This window comes from Triticum dicoccoides, chromosome 3A, assembly GCF_002162155.2.
Source record: "Triticum dicoccoides isolate Atlit2015 ecotype Zavitan chromosome 3A, WEW_v2.0, whole genome shotgun sequence".
Lineage (NCBI taxonomy): Eukaryota > Viridiplantae > Streptophyta > Magnoliopsida > Poales > Poaceae > Triticum > Triticum dicoccoides.
This window is the reverse complement of record NC_041384.1, coordinates 424,247,743-424,258,239: the sequence shown is the minus strand read 5'-3', so window position 1 is coordinate 424,258,239 and position 10,497 is coordinate 424,247,743.

The following is a 10,497-nucleotide window of genomic DNA, read 5'->3' as shown; positions in this document are numbered from 1 at the left end:
CTTCAAGCATACTAACAAAGCAATTATGTCTTCTCAAAATAACATGGCCAAGGAAAGTTATCCCTACAAAATCATATAGTCTGGCTATGCTCCATCTTCACCACACAAACTATTTAAATCATGCACAACCCCGATGACAAGCCAAGCAATTGTTTCATACTTTTGGTGTTCTTTAACTTTTTCAATCTTCACGCAATACATGAGCGTGAGCCATGGATATAGCACTATAGGTGGAATAGAATGGTGGTTGTGGAGAAGACAAAAAGGGAGAAGATGGTCTCATATCAACTAGGCGTATCAACGGGCTATGGAGATGCCCATCAATAGATATCAATGTGAGTGAGTAGGAATTGCCATGCAACGGATGCACTAGATCTATAGGTATATGAAAGCTCAAAAAGAAACTAAGTGGGTGTGCATCCAACTTGGTTGCTCATGAAGACCTAGGGCAATTTGAGGAAGCCCATCATTGGAATATACAAGCCAAGTTCTATAATGAAAAATTCCCACTAGTTATATGAAAGTGACGAAATGAGAGACTCTCTACTATGAATATCATGGTGCTACTTTGAAGCACAAGTGTGGCAAAAGGATAGTAGCATTGTCCCTTCTCTCTTTTTCTCTCGTTTTTTTATTTTGGTCTTTTCTCTTTTTTTATGGCCTCTCTTTTTTTTAGTCTCACCCCGACTTGTGGGGGAATCATAGTCTCCATCATCCTTTCCTCACTGGGACAATGCTCTAATAATGATGATCATCACACTTTTATTTTTCTTACAACTCAACAATTACAACTCGATACTTAGAACAAAATATGACTCTATATGAATGCCTCCGACGGTGTACCGGGATATGCAATGACTCATGAGTGACATGTATGAAAGAATTATGAATGGTGGCTTTGCCACAAATACGATGTCGACTACATGATCATGCTAAGCAATATGACAATGATGGAGTGTGTCATAATAAACGGAACGGTGGAAAGTTGCATGGCAATATATCTCGGAATGGCTATGGAAATGCCATAATAGGTAGGTATGGTGGCTGTTTTGAGGGAGGTATATGGTGGGTGTATGATACCGGCGAAAGGTGCGCGGTATTAGAGAGGCTAGCAAATGTGGAAGGGTGAGAAAAGTGCGTATAATCCATGGATTCAACATTAGTCATAAAGAACTCATATACTTATTGCAAAAATCTACAAGTTATCAAAGCAAAGTATAAGGCGCATGCTCCTAGGGGATAGATTGGTAGGAAAATACCATCGCTTGTCCCCGACCACCACTCATAAGGAAGACAATCAAAAAATAAATCATGCTCCGACTTCATCACATAACGGTTCACCATACGTGAATGCTACGGGAATCACAAACTTTAACACAAGTATTCTTTAAATTCACAACTACTCTACTAGCACAACTTTAATATCACCATCTTCATATCTCAAAACAATTATCAAGCATCGAACTTCTCATAGTATTCAACACACTCATAAGAAAGTTTTATTATTAATCCTGTATACCAAGCATATTAGGATTTTAAGCAAATTACCATGCTATTTAAGACTCTCAAAATAATATAAGTGAAGCATGAGAGATCAATAGTTTCTATAAACAAATTCACCACCGTGCTCTAAAAGATATAAGTGAAGTAATAGAGCAAAACTACATAACTCAAAAGATATAAGCGAAGCACATAGAGTATTCTAACAAATTCCAAATCATGTATGGCTCTCTCAAAAGGTGTGTACAGCAAGGGTGTTTGTGTTAAACTAAAAAGTAAAGACTCAAATCATACAAGACGCTCCAAGCAAAACACATATCATGTGGCGAATAAAGCTCCAAGTAAAGTTACCGATAGAAGTAGACAAAAGAGGGGATTCCTTCTGGGGCATCCCCAAGCTTTGGCTTTTAGGTGTCCTTATATTATCTTGGGGTGCCATGGGCATCCCCAATCTTAGTCTCTTGCCACTCCTTGTTCCATAATCCATCAAATCTTTATCCAAAACTTGAAAACTTCACAACACAAAACTTAAAGTTGAAAATCTAGTGAGCTCCGTTAGCGAAAGAAAACAAAAGACCACTTCAAGGTACTGTAATTAACTCATTATTTATTTATATTGGTGTTATACCTACTGTATTCCAACTTCTCTATGGTTTATAAACTATTTTACTAGCCATAGATTCATCAAAATAAGCAAACAACACACGAAAAACAGAATCTGTCAAAAACAGAACAGTCTGTAGTAATCTGTAGCTAGCGCAAGATCTGGAACCCCAAAAATTCTAAAATAAATTTCTGTACGTGCGTAATTTATCTATTAATCATCTGCAAAACGAATTAACTAAATATCACTTTCTAAATAAAAATGGCAGCAGTTCTCGTGAGTGCTAAAGTTTCTGTTTTTTACAGCAAGTGTAACAAGACTTTCCCCAAGTCTTCCCAATGGTTCTACTTGGCACAAACACTAATTAAACAAAAAACACAACCAAAACAGAGGCTCTATAAATTATTTATTGAATAACAGCAAGGAAAAATATTGGGTTGACTCCCAACAAGCGCTTTTCTTTAAAGCCTTTTTAGCCAGGCATTGATAATTTCAATGATGCTCACATGAAAGACAAGAATTGAAGCACAAAGAGAGCATCATAAAGCATGTGACAAACACATTTAAGTCTAACATACTTCCTATGCATAGGCATCTTATAGGCAAACAAATTATCATGGCAAGCAAAACCTAGCATATGCAAGGAAGAGGAAAGAAACAATAGTAATCTCAACATAACAAGAGGTAATTTAGTAACATGAAAATTTCTACCACCATATTTCCCTCTCTCATAATGATTACATATAGGATCATAAGCAAATTAAACAAAATAGCTATCACATAAAATATTTTCAACACAATCCACATGCATGCAAAGTTGACACTCTTCCAAAATAGTGGGATTAACATTCACTAAAGTCATGACTTCTCCAAACCCACTTTCAATAATATTGCAAACACTATTATCAATCTCATATTCATCATGGGGCTTAAATAAATTTTCAAGATTAAAAGAAGAATCACCCCAATCATGATCATTGCAGCAAGTAGTAGGCATAGCAAAACTAGCATCCCCAAGCTTAGGGTTTTGCATATTATTAGCACAATTGACATTAATAGAGTTTATACTATCATCATTGCAATCATGCTTTTTATTCAAAGATTCATCATGAATCACTCCATAAAGTATTTTATCACAATTTTCAGATTCACGAATTTCAAGCAAAACTTCATAAAGATAATCTAGTGCACAAAACTTGGTTCATCATAATTTGATCTCTTAAAAAGGTTAGCAAGCGGATGAGGATCCATAGATGTTTAGGTTCTCTGTTTAGTAATAAATAAACAACTATTCCAAAAAAACAAGCAAACGAGCCAAGTAAGACATTAAAGCAAACAGAAAAAGGGCGAAAGGAAAAGAGAGGGCGAATAAAACGGCAAGGGTGAAGTGGGGGAGAGGAAAACGAGAGGAAAATGGCAAATAATTAAATGCGGGAGATAGGGATTGTGATGGGTACTTGGTATATTAACTTTTGCATAGACCTCCCCGGCAACGGCGCCAGAAATCCTTCTTGCTACCTCTTGAGCACTGCGTTGGTTTTCCCCGAAGAGGAAGGGATGATGCAGCAAAGTAGCGTAAGTATTTCCCTCAGTTTTTAAGAACCAAGGTATCAATCCAGTAGGAGGCTACGCGCGAGTCCCTCATACCTGCACAAAACAAATAAATCCTCGCAACCAACGCGAATAGGGGTTGTCAATCCCTACACGGCCACTTACGAGAGTGAGATCTAATAGATATGATAAGATAATATTTTTGGTAATTTTGTGATAAAGATGCAAACTAAAATAAAGGATAAGTAAAGAGCAATGGAAATAACTAAGTAGTAGGAGATTAATATGATAAAGATAGACCCCGGGGCCATAGGTTTCACTAGTGGCTTCTCTCGAGAGCATAAATATTCTACGGTGGGTGAACAAATTACTGTTGAGCAATTGACAAAATTGAGCATAGTTATGAGAATATCTAGGTATGATCATGTATATAGGCATCACGTCCGAGACAAGTAGACCGACTCCTGCCTGCATCTACTACTATTACTCCACTCATCGACCGCTATCCAGCATGCATCTAGAGTATTAAGTTAAAAATAGAGTAACGCCTTAAGCAAGATGACATGATGTAGAGGGATAAACTCATGCAATATGATGAAAACCCCATCTTGTTATCCTCAATGGCAACAATACAATATGTGCCTTGTTGCCCCTACTGTCACTGGGAAAGGACACCATAAGGTTGAACCCAAAGCTAAGCACTTCTCCCATTGCAAGAAAGATCAATCTAGTAGGCCAAACCAAACTGATAATTTGAACAGACTTGCAAAGATAACCAATCGTACATAAAATAATTCAGAGAAGATTCAAATATTGTTCATAGATAGACTTGATCATAAACCCACAATTCATCGGTCTCAAAAAACACACCGCAAAAAGAAGATTCATCGAATAGTTCTCCACAAGAGAGGGGGAGAACATTGTATTGAGATCCAAAAAGAGAGAAGAAGTCATCTAGATAATAACTATGGACCCGTAGGTCTGAGGTAAACTACTCACACTTCATCGGAGGAGCTATGTGTTGATGTAGAAGCCCTACGTGATCGATGCCCCCTCCGGCAGAGCTCCGGAACAGGCCCCAAGATGGGATCTCGTGGATACAGAAAGTTGCAGCAGTGGAATTAGGTTTTTGGCTCTGTATCTGATCGTTTGGGGGTACGTAGGTATATATAGGAGGAAGGAGTACGTCGGTGGAGCAACAGGGGGCCCACGAGGGTGGAGGGCGCGCTTGGTGGGGGTGGGCGCGCCCCCTACCTCGTGGCCTCCTCTTTTGTGTCTTGACGTAGGGTCCAAGTCTCACGGGTCTTGTTTGTTGAGAAAATCACGTTCCCGAAGGTTTCATTCCGTTTGGACTCCGTTTGGTATTCCTTTTCTTCGAAACCCTAAAACAGGCAAAAAACAGCAATTCTGGGCTGGGCCTCCGGTTAATAGGTTAGTCCCAAAATAATATAAAAGTGGATAATAAAGCCCAATAATGTCCAAAACAGTAGATAATATAGCATGGAGCAATCGAAAATTAATACACGTTGGAGACGTATCAAACGCTACATCCTGATATGCATCTAATCTATGTGGATGAAGTTTGTGGATTATTTAAGCTTGCAGATTTAACTGGAGATGAAGTAAAGAAGAAGGTCTTCCCTCTATCTTTCAAGGGAAATGCATTGACATGGTATAGGCTACGTGATGATATTGGAGCTTGGAATTACAACCGATTGAAATTGGAATTTCATCAGAAGTTTTATCCTATGCATCTGGTTCATCGTGATCGGAATTATATATATAATTTTTGGCCTCTTAAAGGAGAAAGTATCTCTCAAGCTTGGGGGAGTCTCAAGTCAATGTTATATTCATGCCCAAATCATGAACTCTCAAGAGAAATTATCATTCAGAATTTTTATGCTCGGGTTTCTTGTAATGATCAATACATGCTCGATACTTCTTGTACTGGTTCTTTTACGAAGAATACTATTGAATTCAAATGGGATCTCTTGGAAAGAATTAAACATAACTCTGAAGATTGGGAGCTTGAAAAAGGTAAGGAGTCAGGTATAAAGCTTGAGTTTGATTATGTTTAAATCTTTTATGGATACCGATGCTTTTCATAATTTTAGCACTAAATATGGGCTTGACTCTAAGATAGTAGCTTCTTTCTCCGAATCATTTGCTACTCACGTTGATCTCTCTAAGGAGAATTGGTTTAAATATCACCATCCCATTTAAGTAAAAATAGTAGAACCCATTGAAGCTAGAGAATAAATCACTGCTTGTAATGTTGATCCTGTTATTCCTACTCCTTATATTGAGAAACCACTTTTTTGTTAGGATAAAATAACATGCTAAGCTTCAGCTGTCATTCGTAAGAGTTATACAAGAACACCTACACCCTCTGAAAAAACTTAGAGTTGAACCTAATGTTGCTATGGTTAAAGATCTCTTGGCTGAAAATATTGATGGGCATGTTATTTATTTTTGTGATGAAGCCACTAGAATTGCTAAACCCAATGAAAAAGATAAACATAGACTTGTTGTTGGCTTGCCTGTTGTCTTTGTTAAAATAGGAGACAATTGTTATCATGGCTTATGTGATTTTGGTGCTAGTGTGAGTGCTATCCCGTTTAGTTTATATCAAGAAATTATGAATGATATTGCACCTGCTGAGATAGAAGACATTGATGTTACTATTAAGTTGCTAATGGAGACACTATTACACCACTTGGGATTGTTAGAGATGTTGAATTCTTGTGTGGTAAAATAAAATACCCTACTGATTTTCTAGTTCTTGGTTCCCCACAACATGATTTTTGTCCCATTATATTTGGTAGACCTTTCTTAAGCACTCCTAATGCTAAGATAGATTATGAGAAAGAAACGGTTAGTGTAAGTTTTGGTGATGTGTCTCATGAGTTTAATTTCTCCAAATTTCGTAGACAACCCCATGATAAAGAATTGCCTAGTGAGGATGAAATTATTGGTCTTGCTTTTATTGTCGTGCCTCTTACCGATCATTTAGAACAATATTTGCTAGACCATGAAAATGATATGCATATGAATGAAAGAAATGAAATAGATGAGGTATTCTTTAAACAAACGCCTGTTTTGAAACACAATTTGATTGTTGAGACCCTTGGGGACCCTCTTCCTCCCGAGAGTGATCCTGTGTTTGAGCTTAAACAATTACCTGATACTCTGAAATATGCTTATCTTGATGAAAAGAAGATATATCCTGTTATTATTAGTGCTAACCTTTAAGATCATGAAGAAAAGAGATTATTGAAAACTTTGAGGAAGCACCGTGCCGCTATTGGATATACTCTTGTTGATCTTAAGGACATTAGTCCCACTCTATCTCAACATAACATTAATATGGAACCTGATGCTGAGCCTGTTGTTGATCACCAGTAACGGTTAAATCCAAAGATGAAAGAAGTGGTAAGAAATGAAATATTAAAGCTTCTGGAAGCAGGTATAATCTATCCTATTGTTGATAGTAGATGGGTAAGTCTTGTCCATTGTGCCCCTAAGAAGGGAGGTATCACTGTAGTTCCTAATGATAAAATAAATTGATCCCACAAAGAATTATCACAAGTTATATAATGGTAATTGATTTTAGAAAACTAAACAAAGCTACAAGGAAAGAACATTATCCTCTACCTTTCATTGATGAAATGCTAGAAAGACTATCAAAACATACACATTTCTGCTTTCTAGACTCTGGTTTTTCCCAAATACATGTGTCACAAGAGGATTAAGAAAAAACTGCTTTTACATGCCCTTTTGGTACTTTGGCTTATAGATGTATGCCTTTTTGTTTATGGAATGCACCTGCTACCTTTCAAAGATGTGTGACTACTATATTCTCTGACTTTTGTGAAAAGATGATTGAGCTTATTTTTCCATCTATGGAACTTCTTTTGATGATTGCTTAAGCACCCTTGATCGAGTTTTGCAGAGATGTGAAGAAACTAATCTTGTCTTGAATTTGGAGAAGTGCCACTTTATGGTTAATGAAGGTATTGTCTTGGGGCATAAAATCTCCGAACGAGGTATTGAAGTTGATAAAGCTACAGTTGATGCTATTAAAAAAATGTTGTGTCCTAAAGATATCAAAGGTATAAGAAGTTTCCTTGGTCATGCTGGTTTCTATAGGAGGTTTATCAAAGACTTCCCTAAAATTTCTAGGCCTCTCACTAATCTTTTGCAAAAATATGTTCCATTTGTTTTTTTATAATTATTGTGTAGAAGTATTTGAAATCCTTAAGAAAGCCTGAATTTCTGCACCTATTGTTCAACAACTTGATTGGAGCCTACCCTTTGAAATTATGTGTGATGCTAGTGATTATGCGGTTGGTGTTGTTCTAGGACAAAGAGTTGATAAGAAATTAAATGTCATCCATTATGGTAGAAAAACTTCGGATAGTGCTCAAAGAAATTATGCCACTACTGAAAAAGAATTTTTAGCAGTTGTCTCCGCTTGTGACAAATTCAGATCTTACATTGTTGATTCCAAAGTAATTGTTCACACTGATCATGTTGCTATTAAATGCCTTATGGAAAATAAAGATGCTAAACATAGGCTTATTAGATGGGTTCTCATGCTACAAGAATTTGCTTTACATATTATTGATAGGAAAGGAGCTAAGAACCCCATAGCCGACAACTTGTCTAGGTTAGAAAATATTCTTGATGACCCACTACCTATTGACGATAGCTTTCCCGATGAACAATTATCTATCATAAATGCTTCTCGTAGTACCCCATGGTATGTAGACCATGCTAATTTTATTGTTGCTAAATTTATACCACTGAGTTTCACATACCAACAAAAGAAAACATTTTCTATGATTTAAGACATTACTTCTGGGATGACCCTCACCTTTATAAAGAAGGAGTAGATGGTGTTATTAGACGTTGTACACCTGAGCTTGAACAGGAACAAATCCTATGCAAGTGTCACTCCAAGGCTTACGGAGGACACCATGCTGGAGACATAACTGCACACAAGGTACTACATTCTAGTTTTTATTGGCCTACTCTCTTCAAAGATGCTCGTAAATTTGTCTTGTCTTGTCATGAATGTCAAAGAATTGGTAATATAAGTAGACATCAGGAAATGTCTATGAATTATTTACTTGTTACTGAACCATTTGATGTTTGGGGATTTCATTATATGGGACATTTTCCTTCCTCTGATGGGTATACACATATTTTGGTTGATGTTGATTACGTTACTAAGTGGGTAGAAGCTATTCCAACTAGTAGTGTTCATCACAACACTTCTATTAAAATGCTTAAAGAAGTTATTTTCCCGAGGTTTGGAGTCCCTAGATATTTAATGACTGATGGTGGTTCACACTTTATTCATGGCGCTTTCCGTAAATTGCTTGCTAAGTATGACGTTAACCATAGAATTGCATCTCCATATCATCCTGAGTCTAGTGGTCAAGTAGAATGAAGTAATAGAGAAATAAAATTGATCTTGCAAAAGACTGTTAATAGATCTAGGAAGAATTGGTCTAAGAAACTTGATGATGCACTATGGGCTTATAGAAATGCTTATAAAAAATTTATGGGTATGTCTCCATATAAAATGGTTTATGGGGAAGCGTGTCACTTACCTCTTGAATTAGAACATAAAGCTTATTGGGCAATTAAAGAACTCAACTATGATTTCGGACTTGCTGGTGAGAAAAGGTTATTTGACATTATCTCACTTGGTAAATGGAGAACCCAAGCCTATGAAAATGCTAAACTGTTCAAAGTAAAAGTTAAAAGATGACATGGCAAAAGAATACAAAAGCGGGAATTTAATGTGGGTGGTCATGTCTTGCTATACAACTCTCGGCTAAGATATTTTGTAGGAAAACTTCTCTCCAAATGGGAAGGCCCTTACATTATCGAAGAAGTTTATCGTTCCGGTGCCATCAAGATCAACAATGTCGAGCGCAACAACGTGAAGGTGGTGAATGGGCAAAGAATCAAACATTATATCTCAGGTACTCCCATAAATGTTGAAACTAATATTATTCATACCATAACACCGGAGGAGTACATAAGGGAAACCTTCCATCACGCGCCAGAACCCTGAAAAGGAATAAGTATGTGATACGGTAAGTAAACCGACTCCTAAAGTTTTCGAAAAGCAATTTTACTCCATTTTGGAATATTTAAAAAATTAGGAAAATAAAAAGTAGTCCAAAAAGTGCACAAGCAGGCGACAAGCCTGGGGGCGCGCCCACCCCTCTAGGCACGCCTCCCAAGATTGTGGCCACCTCATGTGCCCTATGGACTCCGTTTTATCCCAGAATACTTGTTTTCCACGGTAAGAATCCACTATATAATCTCCTGAAGGTTTTGACCACCGTATTACGACAATATCGTTTGTTATTGTTTTGAGCTATTTTTCTGACAGATCTGAAAGCATGTCATCGCAAGATTCACATGGAGAGAGCTATGTTTCCCATTATACCGCGAATCCAAAGATCTTTGGGGAGATTTATCCCTACCTATGGTCCATGAATGAGGAGGAAGATTCCTACCCGGAGGAGGCAAAAGATGCAAGCTCAAAGAAAGACGATGTCCCCCTACCTCAACCAGGGGATATGCAAGTGGAGTTCAAGAAGTCAAGCCTTCTGAACAGATCAAGCAAATCTAAGGTTCAATTTATCCCGTCCCGTTTTCTACAGGAAAGTAAGGCGGCATTATGCAGAAAGATATTGAAGCTTGAGCAAGAAAATGATGACTCTAGGGAGGAAAGGTTCACCCTCAAATTTAAGCTGGAGAAGCTTGCCGCCACATCATCAACATCATCACCACCACCTCCGAAGGGGACTTGAGTACAT